Genomic DNA, 16,305 nt, shown 5'->3' on the forward strand with positions numbered 1-16,305 from the left:
GAGCAACAATTAGAGATTTGGGCATATAGGCTATAAGATTTGTAAGGGAAAGGCAGAAAATTCTCTGCAGTGAGAATTAAGGACCTGATATATAGAAACAAATTTTGAAACAGATGCTTATGGATCAGGACCAGTGCAGAACAGAAGATTAAGAAGCCACATCCAATCAACAAAAAGGAAGAATATAAACTGAACCAGGGAAGATTAATTTCCCTGTTGTATTAGTTTCCTATTGCTGGTGCAAAAAATTCTTACAAATCTAGTGGCTTAATACAATATACATTTATTATCTTACAGTGCTGGAGGTCAGAAGTCGTAAGTTTGTCTTACTTGGCTAAAATCAAGGTGCTGGAAGGAATGCAGGGTAGCACTCCTCCGGAGGCTCTAGAGGAACATCTGCTTCTTTTTCAGCCTTTAGAGGTTTTCAGGGACCCTCGTACTTTATTTTATTCCATAGTTTTAGCATAGTGACTGCAGTGTGTGGTAAGAGGTGGCTATGCCAGTAAATGTCACTGCTACGGAAACGACAGGCCAGTCAAGAAACAAGTACCACTCGGAGGGTTGGAGTACTGAGATGTATTATGCCGGCAGGCTCACAGGGGCTTCTGCTCCGAAGCTCTGAGCACCTCCAAGACGTGCGCATGAGGTTTTATAGGGTAAAGTACAAGCTTGGGGAATTCGGCCAATAGGCATGGAACAGCTTTAGCAGCATTATCACAAAAGTGGAGGCGGGGAGGCAGCAAACCAACATTCCAAAGCCAGATATGTATCTTTGAAAACCCAGCTGGCTAGCAAAAAACATGAACAGCAAACCAACACTAATTAACCTAGATTTACAAGTTAGTCTAGCAGAACTCAGATAAGTATTCCAACACTTAGATTTGTGAGTTATCTTGTTAGCCCAGCCCAGCCTCTCCTTCACATTCCTAGACTTGTGAGTTATCTTGTTAGACCAGCCCGGTTTTTCCTTCACATCATGTGTTGTTGGGGAACAAGAGTGAATGGAGGTGGCTGTAGAGATTATCCAAGGAATTTAAGTACATGCAAATCATCCTCTGGGTTCTCCCAGAAATGCTTGCAAGTTACTCAGCAGAAGACAGATATTACTGTGGAAAATGCAGGCAAGAACCAGTGTAATTTGAGTTGATACTATTGTGATCTTTGGATCTTGGTGTAACTTGGGTTACATGTATATAGTCCATTTCTGAGTTTTTAGTTCAGACATTCTCAGCTAACCTTTTCTTTTCTCAGCTGTATAAATTCTAAATTCTATAATCCATTTATATATTGCTAAAGATAATTACTTACACCAGATAAATCCCAAATGAATTTGTTTGTACATTTTGGTATTGTAGTTGAGCAGTCTCAGTAGACAGCGCCCCTTACAGAAAGGGTCTAGCAATTACTCCTGTTTGGGTGAATTACACATGACATGAGTAGCTCTAAAGTGTTATGACATAAGAGCCACAATTGTTTTGGTTTGCCTGACATAAAAAAATATATATTTTCCATACTTGATTTACTGTTATGTAATTTTAAATTATATGTGCATGTTCTTATTCAATTTAGGATATTCTTTCCATAAAATTAATTTGCACGTTAAAACAACTTTATTGTGATATATTATTATATAAAGAATGCATATATTTAATGTGCACAATTTGAGTTTGGACAAATGCAAACATCTGTGATACCATCAGGACAATCAAAGTAATGGGCATATCTGATACCTCCCAAAGTTTCCTTGTGTCCCTCTGCTCTTTTTTTTTTTTTTTTTTTTGTGGAACAATGCTCTTAATTATGAGGGAAATGCAAATGAAAAATAAGAGATACCACCTCACACTGGTCAGGATGACTATTATCAAAAAAAAAAAACTCAAAGATAACAAGTATTGGCAAGGATGTGGAGAAATTGGAATACTTAGACACTGTTGATGGGAATGTAAAATAATGCAACAGCTATGGAAAAAATTACAGAGGTTCCTTAAATTAAAAATACAACCATCATATGATTCAGCAATCCTACTTCTGGATATATATCCAAAAGAGGTGAAATCAGTATCTGGAGGAGATATCTGCACTCCCATGTTCACTGCAGTATTATCATAATAGCCAAGATACAGAAACTATCCAAATGGTCATCCACAGATGAATGGATATACATACAACAGAATATTACTCAGCCTTAAAAGGAAGTCCTGCCATCTGCCACAACATAGATAAACTTAGAGGACATTATGCTAAGTGAAATAAGTGTCACAGAGGAACAGATGTTGCATGATTCTGCTTATAGGGTATCTAAATTAGGTAAAGACATAGATGCAGAGAATACTAAATTTGCAATTAAGTGCTCCATACGCTCAAGGACACAAGGTTACATTTTGTACACACGATCCTGAATGTGTTGGGAAAATGTGTTTATTATCTATTGTTTGTAATACTGTTAGGTAATGCATTGTTAGAAATATAATCCTTTGTGTTGAAACATTCTCTCCAAACACTTTTGTATAATGCATATACTCCTAAGAAAAGTGGCTCATTTGGTTTTGATTAATGCTAGGTCATATTCTTTATGAATTAGTTTCTCAAATAGTAACTACTTTGCAATGAAGTTACTGAGGAAAATGTGAAATTTATGTAACTAGGGAAACACTAACAGAGCACTGAAGGAGGTATTCTGTTGCAATGTAGAAAGGCATAATACTTCTTAAAAAGCCATGGAGATTCAAGTTGGAGAAAGGATTATCTGTATGGAAAGAAGTATCAACAATGCCAAGGTGAGTGAATAGACTCCAGCGATGATTTTTGTTTAATTTATAGTTTTTTCTTGGGTATCTCAGTATGAAGGAGTTTACCTAGACTTCTGAATATGTCCCAGATATGCTTCTTAAAAATGCTTTAAGAGCCAATGATACAGTGTTTAAAATTTTGGCATATGAAAAAACTAATGGTACTATGGAAGGGGCATGCATTTGGTTTGGTGTTCACTGACTCAATGACTAAGCAAATATCCACAGAAACCCTTACAAATTGTTTAGGTAGTTCTCTTCAGTATGGCTTCTGGCAATTTTCATTCTTTATTATTACAATTCTTCAATGCTGAAGAATATCTTTTCTAGACTTCAGAGTTGGATCTTAGAAAACTAAATGTTTTTCTTGATGCCATTAAGATGACAGAAGATGACAGATAATTTTGGAGGCTAAGAGTTTGTGTTTATAAAAGGCAGTTCCTACCTTACAAACTGCATTTTTAAAGTTCATCTTGAAGTTCACTGTTTGGAACCTAGAATACATTTTCCCTTAGAACCAAACGTTCTATATATAGTAGCTAGGTTCCCACACCAGCTCTCAGAAAACTCTTTAACTCGCAGCATTCCTGAAATGTCCACAGATAGTAATACCATTAAGGAAACAGCTATTACATATGACGCTGCTCTCGGGAAAGATGAGCTTCAGTGCCAACTGGGGATTCTGGAGCAGTCTCTTCCCCTTACCTTTTGCAAGTCATGGCAACGAGAGAAACTCTAGAAAGAAAAACCGATTAGAGTGCTAAGGAACTTACTCAGACCAAAGCACAGAGAAATCAATTAAATAAAAGAAGAAATAGAGCAGTTATAAGAGATGGAAAACAGGTTTTTAGAAGAGATACCAAAGGAGAGAAAATAATAGAAAATTAGAGAAGCAATATTTGAACAGAAAAATTTTGAGAATTTGGTATATGGAAGAACAAAATGCCAAGAGTTGCTAAAATAACTTTTTAGAAAAATAAAGTAAAATTATAAAACAATAATAAGTTATAAATAATAGAAATTATAAAATAATGGTAATGCAATATGGTATTCAAGCAGGCTAGATAAAGGGCTCAACTGAATGGAATAAAAAACTAAAAAACAGATCCACCTATATATAAAAATTAGATAAAATAATGAAATTTGTATTGTGTATTAATAGAAAAATGATGCAACAAATTGTACTGCATAGCTATTCATGTTGAAAACACTGTTATATCCCTTCCTAACATGATGCACAAACAATAATTCTAAGTATTATGTACAGCTAGTAAGCTTATAAATCAACATGAGCTCACATTTGTCTAGCAATATGGACACATATTAAGTTTCTATTGCTGTTGTAACAAATTAAGTAGTTTAAACAACACAAATTTGTTACTTCACAGTTCTGGAGATCACAAATCTGAATGGGACTCTGGATTAAAATCAAGCTGTCGCAGGGCTGTGTTCCTATCTGGAAGCTCTAGAAAAGTCTGCTTCCTTGTTTTCTCTGGCTTCTAGAAGTAGTTAATATTCCCTTCATCTACAAAGTCAGAACATCGAGCTGAGTCCTTTCCATGACGCCATCTCTCTGGTTCTTCCTCTCACTCTTTTGCCCTCCCTCTTGCATTTATAGGAATCCTTGTGATGACATCAGGCCCACCTGGATAACCCAGGATAATCTCATCTCAAGGTCAGTTGGTTAGCAACCTTAATTTCCCTTTGCCATGTAACTAACATATTCACAAGTTCTGGGGATTAGGACATGGACTTCTTTAAGGGACTATCATTCTGCCTACAACAGGAACTATCTATTAAAATTGAATTTGTTTGTGTCTAATGACTTTACAATTTCATTTCTATGTATAAACCCTTGAGAAAATATAGCACATTTTCAAGGGAATTTATATAAGATAGTTGCAGCATTGTTTGATAGTTAAAAATAAGTCTAAATGCCTATCATCAAGAGCAGAGAAAAACTGTGGTCTACAGATATACCAGAATATTATACAACAGTCAAAAATAATGAACTAGAGGCTACAGATGTCAACACAGACATTTCTCAATAACAAAATGTTGTAGAAAGCCATTTATGCTGTGATACTATTTATGTAAAGTTTAAAAACCTGAAGACAATCATATTTTGTTTATGGACACACTACATGAGGTATAAATAATTCTCACCTAAACTACAATGTTTTTAGACTCACCCTTTAGCTTTCACTTTTGTGTTTATGCCTACTTTTCTATAGCAGGGGTTGGTAAATTACATGATGTGGGCAGCCCATCTTTTTTGTGAATAAAGTTTTAGTGGAATACAGGCTGCCCACCTGTAGAGCCATGCTCATTTTTAAAAAATGTATTATCTATGGCTGGTTTCATGCTTCAGTGGCAGGGCTGAGTAGTTGTGACAGAGGTTAGATGCCCCTCAAGTCTACAATATTTACTACTGGCCCTTTAAGGAAAAGCTTATTCATATGATTAACACAGGTTGAGTTAACATCATTTGTTCTGTCGAAGGCATTGAGCTGGTTCCTGGAGATACAAAGGTGCTTTGAGGGTCTTGCCCTTAAGGAGCTTAGACTAACAGAGAAAGAGATAAGTTTAATGAAATGGTTAATACTCTAGGAAGGAAGTTGTAAAGTGGGACATAAATCTTTCTTCAGAGGTCAAAAGGACAAATAAATGAGGATTGAACTATAAGGTGCCTGGCTCATAATAGGACTTCAGTACTGTGTACTGTGGGTTTACTATTTATATTCCTATGTTTGTGACTGCCATCATCCTATGAAACACGTGAATAGGAGTAAAGAAATGGAGGGAAGAAAAAAAGGCGGAAAAAGAACATTTAGAAGAGGAGAACACTGGAAGTGTATTAAATAATGAAAGATAAGAAATACTCATTTTTACTTTTTTACAAGTTAATATTTCAGAATAGTCAATAAAACTATTATTTATCTTTTTATATCAATGAAATACTAATCAGTAATTTTTGCCAGAAACACAGCCATTTGATCTCCCTAGTGCTAACTTAAAATAAGGTAAATAAGATTTCTCAAATTATCTTGCTTGGGTTTGCACGTTAATATTTCTAGAATATACATGTCTGTAAATTATAAATATGGCATATTTATAGTATACCAAATAACTTTTTTGAAATAAATTCTTTCTTTTGAGAGAACCCATCTATTTTAATAGAATCTTAAGGTTAAAAAAGAAGATGTAGATAAGTTGTTATCATGATCATTATTCATTTTTATTTACTGATATCCCAAGACCTGTTCAGTTCTCCACAGAACATGTTTCCCCAAATGGCCATTAAAGTTATTTTGGCTCATTGTTATTTCTCAAGAGAGAAACCACTTTTATCTGTCTCCAGAATAATAACAGTTTATGTGTAATAGATTATTCTCTTCTTCACTTCCCTTTGATCATTAAGTGGCTTCATGTATTTGTTCTCTTGGGAGTTCTGCTGAGGAAGAGCGGGGCATCTGCCTTAAATAATTTTTCACTCAATTACAAAACTACTATTACTTGGTTTTCCTTCCTGGATATTTTTAAAAAAAATTTCAGCTATCAATAAAATCTCATAACTATGGGATTTTCAGAGTTAACTTAATGAGGGCAAAGCTTCGTAAAAGTGCATTTTGCTCTTTCCTCTGGTAGAATCTTCCTAGGCTAGTAATTTGCTTTTAGGGCTAAAGTTTCTTTCTTAGTTCTATCATGTAGAGCATCAAAATGATATTTCATGAACAAATAGGGAAGAGAACTTTTGTCTTTCTCTAAAAAAATGTTCATTTAAATTCTGTTTAATAGTACTCCTATGGTTTTTATTGGGCTTCACTTTTTTCTTCAGTTGGCAGTGGCCTTCTTAAGGAGGACAAGTGGAGAATCAACTAGTAACATTACAGAAAAGTGTTACATTTGGGAGGGCAGAGGGACAGGAAATCTGGCTGGTCCTACTGGTTGAACAGGAATGAAGTACACAATTGACGAAGGTCAGAAGACATGCATGTTCCATGAACTTTCCTACCACCTATGAATAAATGACCCAACTACCCCAAGGCCACATCCATAACATCCAGTAGATGCAGTTTTGAAATGGTATAATACTTGAGAGATGACACATTTTATTCTGACCTTGACCTCAGAAAACTTTGTTTAATTTTACTCTTAAGAATTTTATTTTCTATTAAAGTAATGAAACATATTTGGAATTCTAAAATCTAAAGTAACAAAATATGTTTAGATTTCAAAATGGTTGCTTTACCATTGGTGCATTTTACAACTATTTATCCTCTAATGCCTGAGCTTTGGTGTCCAAATTCAAATGCATTATTCTCTTGGCTGATGTGGTCCATGTAAATAAAAATTACATGATAGATGTTTTTGACTATTTTGGATGGATTGAACAAGTAAGATCAATGTAATAATAGTTTGAATTGAATTAAGAATTTAGTAGAACAAAGTCTAGAAAGTCACTGATTTATGAAAATGTTTTGTTGGCTTGATTAAAATGTCATAATTAGTTTTGAGGTTGGTGTGTTCAGAAAGGAAATAACATAACATGATGGTTAACATAGAAATTTTAGGGTCAGCCCTGATCGTGTTTCTAGTTATTAGTTCTATGACCTTGTGAAGTCTCTTAATGTCTACTAAGCCTTAATATTCTCATTTCTAAATGGGGTAACAGCATTGTATATAAAGAGCTTGGCATAATGCTTGTCAGATAATAAGGGCACAGTAAGTGTTACACTATATGACAGTCACAATGTATTTGAAAATGAGTGGCAAGCAATAAAGCACTACACAGATGTGAGGTGCTGTTGCTACATAATTGTCATGAGAAATACGTAGATCTCCTGCACACAGTTGAGATGGGGAGACTGTCAACCAAACATTGTTTATATTGCCAGTGGCTCAATAAAAGGGAGAAAGGCTTAGCTACAAGTAACAAAATTTAAAATGTTCAATACAAGGGTTTTTTGGTTTTGCTTTGTTTTACCTGAAAGCATGAGTGAGCAACCAAGAAACAATGTTCTGAAAATGCCTCAAGGGGTAAATGAATCCTGTAGAGTATGATCTTACCGAAGCAATTCTACTATAGCGAAGATTTGGCTACTGTTGGAGCATGTATGTGGGGCAGAGGAGTGTGAATACAAACTCCTGGGTATGATATGCAAGGCCTTCACAGTCTGGTCCCTGACACCTTTCCAGTTTTTTCTTTGCACTATATTCTTCCATATTTTGTATAATCTTCATCATCTCTGATCAAGTCATACATTTGCAAACATCTTTGCTTTTGTTTAACCTAAAACATCTTCCTTCTCTCCCTCACAATTGTACTTGACATAATCAGCACTAAAAAAATCTTGAGAGTTTTTCTAGTCTCACTTTTAGAAATCATAGTCTCTCTCCCTGTGTCTCCCTATCATATTTCTTTTGTCTCCATTTGCACAAATACGTCTAATTTTATTTTATTCTTTTACTTGAAGGCCAGCTCCTTGAGGGTAAGTTCCTTGGGAGTATTCTCTATGCTTTCTAGTCTCTGTAGCCCCTCAGTGCCTGGTCCAAAGCCTTGCATACAATGAGGATTGAGAAATGATCGTTGGATTGAGTTGAAATTGGACTTCCTTGAATAAAGTCCATTACCTACGGGAATATTCCTTCTGAGGTTTTGGGACATAGTTTTCCAAATGGCCTTAATAGTTGGGATTAGACTCTCTAAATCATGGTAAACTTTGCTTGTTCCAGAGAAAGGGGAGTTTGTTAAAAACTTTGCTCTTATCACTGAAAACGATCAGGCTGACATCAGGTATTAGAAGACCTTGAACCGAATAATTTTGGTTAGATCACTGGAAAAGTAACTTCTTACTAAAAACAGCACAGCTGTTCCCTTAATGATATATTACCCCAGAAGCTTGTGGCCTTCTGAAATCTGTTAACATTTGCTGAAGGCAGAAAATTTTAATACCACAATTTTTGGTAAGTTTGTTTAGATACAGCTGAAGAAACATGCGTACTGAGCCTCTACTAAGGGCCACACAGTTCAGTGTTCTAGTCTCTAATGTGGCATTTGATCAAGACATATAACTAAAACCCGCTGTGTTTAGAAGACTGGATGTCAGATTTTGTCTTGTGATTTAAAGCAATAAAAATTAATTCACCTAAATGGAATCTTTCATATGTCTTTAATGTCTGTAACACCTTCTTATTTAGTAGTTTTCCTTAAAAATTTTTATATTTATTTCATCTATATAAATATAGACTTAATTTCCTTTTAAAATTTCTTACGTATTACAAGCAGTATCTAAAAATAATATTTTTTTCTTACTGTTTCATACTGTGTTTTAATTATTCCACCTTCTTTTTTTTTAACTTAAAAAAAGTAAACTCCGAGGAAATTAAGAAATTTGGACCAAGGGGTAAATAAGAGGACAAAGTTGTGCTAAGCATATGAAATAAGCTTAATGAGAACCTAGCAATGCGGAATTCATTAAAAAAAAAAAAGCTTTGTTTATAAGCTCTTTATGGATCGAATAAACTACAAAGGGAAGCAAATAAGTAATGCTGAAAGGAAATGAAAAAGGAAAATGGAAAATAAAACAATTAAAAATAGTGATTAAAATAGCACACAGAGGTGGAGATGAGTCTTTTGAAGGATAAAAGAGAAATACTGGCAGACAGTAATACTTAAAATGTCAAAATATTCATTTAAATACTTAACAGTCAACCTTGGCTTCCTGAAATTGCATCAATTTATAACCATTTATCCATTTACCACACACTTATTTTGTTAATGTTTTTTCATTTTTGTTTCATTCATCCAACATAGATTACAGGTTTCAGAGATAGATGGTTTTAACTTGATGCAGTAAAGCAATGGAAATATGTAAAATTTCTGTAAACATAATAGAATGGTGACAGTATGTTTTCTTTTTCATGGACATTCATTAGGTTAAAATATTCTAAAAAGGAGGCAGTGATTTTATATTCTGGGAAAATTCTTTCATAGGAAATGTACATTTCCTGTAATAAATACTTAGAGCCTAATAAAGCTTTTAAAAATAAAATAAATGGTTATTTTTAAGGTAATACTGTCAATAAAGCTAAGAGTCTGAAGATAACGAGGAAATATTCTTACCAGAGGAAACAAGTGAAAAGATTCATAACTTAAACTGCCATTTAAAAAATGAATAAAATATTTTGTGTTTTTATAAATTAGCTCATGTCTTCTCATATTTGGGAAAAAGAATAAAATAAATAACACAAAAGTAGCTTTCCTACCTCAGATATATTGTCCTTCAAAGCTGAGTATAAGTCAAATTCCTTTTAAGGCTACTTTTGGCCTTTAACTCCACCAAAAGACTGCTAGAAACACATATTGATCAAGCAAATCTGGGTTTGTCAGACTCAGTACAGTAAGGGAGAACAGCAGTGTGACAGATTTTTAGCCAGGTCTCTAAAGGGAGAGTCCCCAGGAGGAAGTACACCAGGCCTTATGTGATTTTAAGGCAGATGTTTGCAAGGAAGGAAACTGGGATTGGCAGAATTTGTAACAGAATAGCTTTGGTCTAGTGGATATGGTAAGGAGGTTGTCTTGAAGTGGCCTATTAGACTTTAAAAGTAAGCTGTTTTGGTTGGTTCATAGATTTATCTTCCAAAGTATTTCTTACAGCAAGCGGCTAAATTGCTGTTGCTCAGTCTCAGTTTTGTTTAGCACAGGAACAGTAAAATACATTAGGTCTTGAAACTTTTTAGCCCAGGAACAGTATTATTTCCTCACTGCAAATAACTTAAAATTAATTCAAAGACTGCACACAGATATTTTTCTTTTAGGATAAGTATGCTTCTAGATCTAGTTCATTCCTTCACCATGAAGAAATCTTAAATGACCCCCCTGCCTCTTTAATGCTTTTGGTTCATAAAATATTATATTCCATCTCCTTTTTAAATAGTCAAACTCCTGTTGTTTAATTCACTTGTTTTGTTGACTTCTTCTGTTTGCAGTGTTGTGCTAGCTGTCAGGTACATAAAATTGAATGAGTGGAATCTTGGATGTGACAAACATGTAAACAAATACATGCAAGAACTGATGGCTTGTGCTGTTGAAACATTTTGCAGAGGGTACACAAAAAGGGTGTGGGCGATGTGACAAAGTTTTATGCAGGAGCTAACACTTTTTTTTTTTAATGGAGGTACTGGGGATTGAACCCAGTATCTCATGCATTGTAGGCATGAGCTCTACCACTGAGCTCTACCCCCACCCCAGGAGCTAACACTTGATCTGAGTTTCAAAGAATAAGGAGGAGAGGGAGAGAAAGGAAGGGAATTGTAGGCTAAAGGAACAGGTGTGAAAGTTTGGGAAACTGACAACTAAACAGAATGACAATTTTAAATAAGTATTACTTTATATTAAAATATTTCATTTTTGCTCACTTTCCTTGGAATATAGAGTATCTTATTCCCCTAATAAAACTGAAAGGATCTTGTACATGGGAAATCTTTTTATATCCCTCATGTCATCTAAATCTGTATCTAGAGAACGTGCAATAAATACTTTGATTTATTTATAAGTGGCAAATGAGAAGACAAGGAGGAAAAGTATTGTGGGTTGGACTATTTACTTTAACTAGTTTAGCAGAATACTGTTATTTTAACAGGATTTTCAATGGGTAGAAAACTCTTGGGTGATTCCTATAGTAACTCAAATGTGTAGCTCTCCTCAGCTCTAGAACTATGTTTTCAACATTCAAGGTCAGATTACTAATAACATCAATTATCAGTAATAATAACTCATAAGAAGAGTATTTGCCTGATACTTAGGTGCAGTAATTTTGTGTGGAATGAATGGATGCATGTGTATACCATATTAATATTACTAAGTGTGAAAGGAAGTCAGCTAGGTGTTTGGGGAAAGCTTTTCTTCATGCATTAAAAAGACAGCCCTGTGAGATTTACTCTCCTTCTTTCTTGTCATCTGTGATGCTGATGTGATACAGTCATGCCTGAAGCTCTGATAGCTGAGTTGTTTCAATGAGGTTACAATAGCATAAACACCAGAAAGCCCCAAAACTGAAGATGGCTGAGCAAGAGGCTATAAATAGGCTCGGGTTTTGACAAGTTCGAGTTGAGGAGCCAATTCTGGGCTTCCTAGTTTCTGACTTCTTCTTATGGAAGATTATTAAATTGCTTAAAGAACTGTTTGTCAGGTCCTAAAAGTCTTGCAGGGATAAGCATTCCTTACAGAAGTAATCCCAGGATATGTCTCTTACTAGCTTTTCAATGACTATTTGTGTAATGAATGTTACTGAATTCAGAGGGGCTTGTGGACCCCTTGTGGGTTAAACTAAATTGTGTGAGTCTGCCAGGGCTTCCATAACAAAAGATCACAGAGTGGGTAACTTACACAACAAATTTATTTTCCAACAATTCCAGACACTAGAAGTTGAAAATCAAGGTGTGGACAGGTTTGGTTTCTCCTGAGGCTTCTCTCCTTACCTTGCAGATAATCACCTTCTTGCTTTGTCCTTACATGTTCTTTTGTCTGTGCATGAACATCCTTGTTGTCTCTCTAGGTGTCCTAATATCTTTGTATAAGGACACTAGTCAGATTGAATTAGGGCCCATCCTAATGGCCTCATTTTAGCTTAATTACCACTTTGAAGGCCCTGTCTTCAAATACAGCCACGTTCTAAGGTACTGCAGGAACAGACTTCAACCTAGTGATCGTGAATTTGGGAGGACAGTTAATTCCATAACATAAATATTGTGATTTAGAGACTATTACTGCTTATTTCTTCATATGAACTTTTGAATCAGCTTGTTTTATTCCAAAGAAAATAAATTCTTATTTTTGTTGGGATGCGTTAGATTTGCTGACTATTTTGGGAAAAATTAGTAACCTTATGCTATAAATCTTGTATAAGGACAGGTAGGTTTTTCTTTTGATCAAGTGCTTTTCTGTCTCTTAGGAGCATTCTAAAGTTTTCTTCTTAGAAGTTCTTCATTTTTCTTGCTAATCATTATGTAGCTAGATTGTCTTTGTTTAAACATACTGTATATATTTTCTTTATTATGCTTTTTAAGTGGTTGTGTTTTTACTGAAAGCTGTTTATATTTGTACACAAATCCTTCGTATAGCTTTTAACAGTTTTGATTTTGAATCTCTTGGCTTTTCAAGTACTACAATGTTATTATTTGCAAGTGATATTAATTTTGCATTTGTCCTCTAAGTGTTACAACAGGTATTTCTTTCTTTTTTTCTTTTCTTTGTTCTTTGTCTAAGTGTTCTAGCTAGAAGCCAGTTTTCATCTTTCAGTGTTTTCTGATTAAGTTTGATGATGGATTTTGTATTTATAAATAACTAGAAAATATCCATCTGTTGTTATTTTATGAATGTTTTTAACTCAGAATAGATATTAAATTTCATCAAATGTTGCTTCAGCAACTTTGGCATTTATGCATCAGTATGGGTGCAGGTCTCATGCAGTCTTTCGGTACTCAGATGAAATGTCTCTAGTTGTAACTGTGTGAGTGGATAGAGCTATTTCAACTCTTATAAATAGGCAGGCGGTATGGTCCTACTTTCTGGGCTCACATGGGGAGCCATTTCCTGTTCCCTGCTATGTGTGTGGCAGATTTGACTTCCATACCTACGGTCCCTGAGGTACCATCTCTAGTACATGTATATGGTTACAGCTCCGTCTGGCTTTAATACTGTAATCTCTGCTATTGCTCTGGGCTCCTTCTGCTTCTGAAGCATGAAGATTTTCACACTTTTTGAGTGTGGTCCCGTACCTTTTAATATTTTAAAAATATTTTATTTCAATTTTGGTGTGGAAAGAGAGGTATCTGAATGAGGAACTCCTCCATCTTGACCCAGGCATTCTATTCTCTCTGTGCATTGTCACATCACTGAGATACTGAACAGCTTTTATCCAAAGATGGGTAACTCTAGTCTACCCAAAAATTATGAAACAAAATGTTCTCTTTGGTCAGGCCATGTGGAATAGTGAAAAGTCCCTAAGCTTTGAGGCCAGTAAGACTTGATATTGAATCCCAGCTTTGCAATTCACTTGCTTGGGAAACTATTTCAGGACAAATTATTTAACTCCCTTGATACTGAATTTACAAAATAGAACTGATGATAGTTACTACTGATTAAAGGACAAAATAAAATAATAAATAAAAAATGCTTCCCAAATAGGAGAGGTTCAGTACATTTGTCATCAACCCTTGCTCCCCAGGAAGAATACATATGACATACAATTTTATTTTAATATATCCCCATTTCACATTCTTAGGCAAGAAGGAAGGAATTGGGGGCAGGGCCAGAGGGCTGGAAAAGAGAAGAGGAATAATGGAAAGACTTTAGAAGGGCAGTAAGGTAAATTTTCAAGGCTCTAATTTGCTGAACATACCTCAGATATTAAGAACAGGGTAGTGTGGATAATTGAATCACACTGGAGTTTTTGGTGGAACTATTAATTTGATAAAAATGAATCTCTGACTCTTATTTCCCTTTTCTGCTTGCAGACACGTAATGGTTGGTATAATTTATTTCTGGTGGAAAACGTCACTGTGTACAGCTCGTGACATGATTGATGCACTGACATCTTTTTCTTTCTCCCATTTTACTCTGTTTGTCAACACTGAATTCACTGAGAATGCCCATCATGATTTTAGGTCGTGGGTCCCAATTTGGATTCATGTGCTACAGTTTACAAAAAATATCTTTAAAGAGCACTAAGATCTTAAAGAACACCAAAAACATTTTGATATTTGGGGGCAATTGCTAGCAAAGGGAATCAAAGAACATATGGTGAAAAGCTGTGCTTTTTTTGCACAAACTCTGAGTAGGACTGGACTGGGAGAAATATGAGATAAAAGAAATTGGCCTGAAGACTTCTCTTAATTCCCTCAAACCCAGCAGCCCAGACAGCTCCCCCATCCTTTTTATCTTCCATCCTCTACTTACCCCTCTATCACCGTCACCAATGTCTTTTGGTTTCAGAAACAGATCTGACAAATCTCTTCACTTTGAGGTATTCTTTGTTAGGTCATGATATATAAACACTATTATAGACTTTTAAATAAAGTTAACAAAAGTTTTAAGCCAACAAATGAACATCTAACTATGGAATGCAGGCCATGAAGGAGCTGACTGAAGGAGAATTTTAGACAGTATCAGGCTTCCTACCAAAGTTTGCCTTGACCCTGGAAGATGATGATCTGAACTTCTCTGAATATACAATTTAGAAGAAAATTCAGAGAGCATGAAACCTACATGGGAAAAGTTCCAATTGTTTTAAGTTTTTCGTGTTTCTTTTTGGTTTAGTATTCTTGTTTCCTTGACAGTTACCTGGGGAATGTTTTCTTTAGAAAGGCATCTTCATTTTTAGGATACCTAAAACCAAAATTCTCTTCAGTTAAAATGGCTGCTGTGAAGGGAATGGACTGGAAGGGAGTAATGAGCTGCTTGCTTAGGGAGAGGGAACCGGAAGCTATGCTAGGAGTCCTCAGATCAGGGTAAGGAAGGCCGACAGGAGGAAGAGTTACAGGGGAATCAAGTTATTCTCTCCACTTACTGTGGCTCCTCCAGTGCCTCCATCATTATCTGATTTCCACAGACTACTGTACCTCTGGGGTTTAACCAAAAGTGCTCTCAACAAAGGAATCCTATTCCTGCTCACATTACTTTGAAGGAATTAACTAGAATGTTTCACAAATAGCCCAACTGAACCGGCTGAACGGGCAGATGTTAAGTTGAAATGCCACATATGTCTTGGTTTGGTTCTTGGAAGACCCAATGCTAAACGACATCAGATATATATTTTTTGCCTTACTTATAACATGACAACATTTCACCATCTCCTTATTGTCAATGTCACTTCCAAAGGATTAAAGAAGGAAGATCTGACCCTGCATTAAAGCTCCTTAGACTTTGAACACAGCACGTTTTCCAAAAAGGAATCAGTAAAATTTACGGGTAGAGTCAAATAACATTTTTCGTTCTGAAGCATTATTTAGGTGATCTGAAGTTCTTCATTTTAAAACTTTGCAAAAAAAAATCATTCAGGTCTGTGTTCTTGGTTTTCTTATTGATTAATTCAACAAATATTTATTAAGTACTTTGCATAGGCCAAATATGGTGATAAATTGCTGAAAATATAAAGACAATTCATTCTGAAAAACTTCATAGTTTAAAGGGGAAGACTATGTCATGAAGTAACAATTAGAAATACAGTGTCATGGTTACTACCAAAAGAGGCAGAGGCAAAGTGTGACCCCAAAGGAGACCAGAATTCTGGAGGGAAAGTTAGGAGGAGCCAGGGAAGGCTTTCCTGCCCAGTCTGATGAGGAGGGCACAGAAATTAGACAACACAAGCACAAAAGACATTCAGGCTACAGGACAACATGTGCACAAACTTCAAGTTGCAGCACAACAGCAAATGCACACAACTGTATTCAGCACAGTCCTATGCAGCCGCTCACGCTGTATCATCAGCTGGAGCAATGCTGGGTAGTTGTG

The 16,305-nt window shown here is 35.4% G+C and overlaps 1 protein-coding gene, 1 long non-coding RNA gene and 1 other non-coding gene across 16 annotated transcripts in view; 1 reads left to right on the plus strand and 2 right to left on the minus strand.

Moving 5' to 3' along the window:
- IGSF10 (immunoglobulin superfamily member 10) overlaps nucleotides 1-16,305 on the minus strand; it is a 206,289-nt gene that overhangs the window by 147,593 nt on the left and 42,391 nt on the right. The window lies entirely within an intron of this gene.
- Nucleotides 1-16,305, plus strand: part of LOC140695973 (uncharacterized) — an 83,592-nt gene that overhangs the window by 49,583 nt on the left and 17,704 nt on the right. Inside the window, exon 2 of the long non-coding RNA XR_012071844.1 lies at nucleotides 4,408-4,464. This is a non-coding gene — a long non-coding RNA (uncharacterized lncRNA). The remainder of the gene's footprint in view (nucleotides 1-4,407; nucleotides 4,465-16,305) is intronic.
- On the minus strand, nucleotides 10,965-11,036 carry TRNAC-ACA (transfer RNA cysteine (anticodon ACA)). Its single transcript has one exon. It is a non-coding gene; the product is annotated as a tRNA-Cys (tRNA).

This window comes from Vicugna pacos, chromosome 1 (genome assembly GCF_048564905.1).
Source record: "Vicugna pacos chromosome 1, VicPac4, whole genome shotgun sequence".
NCBI lineage: Eukaryota > Metazoa > Chordata > Mammalia > Artiodactyla > Camelidae > Vicugna > Vicugna pacos.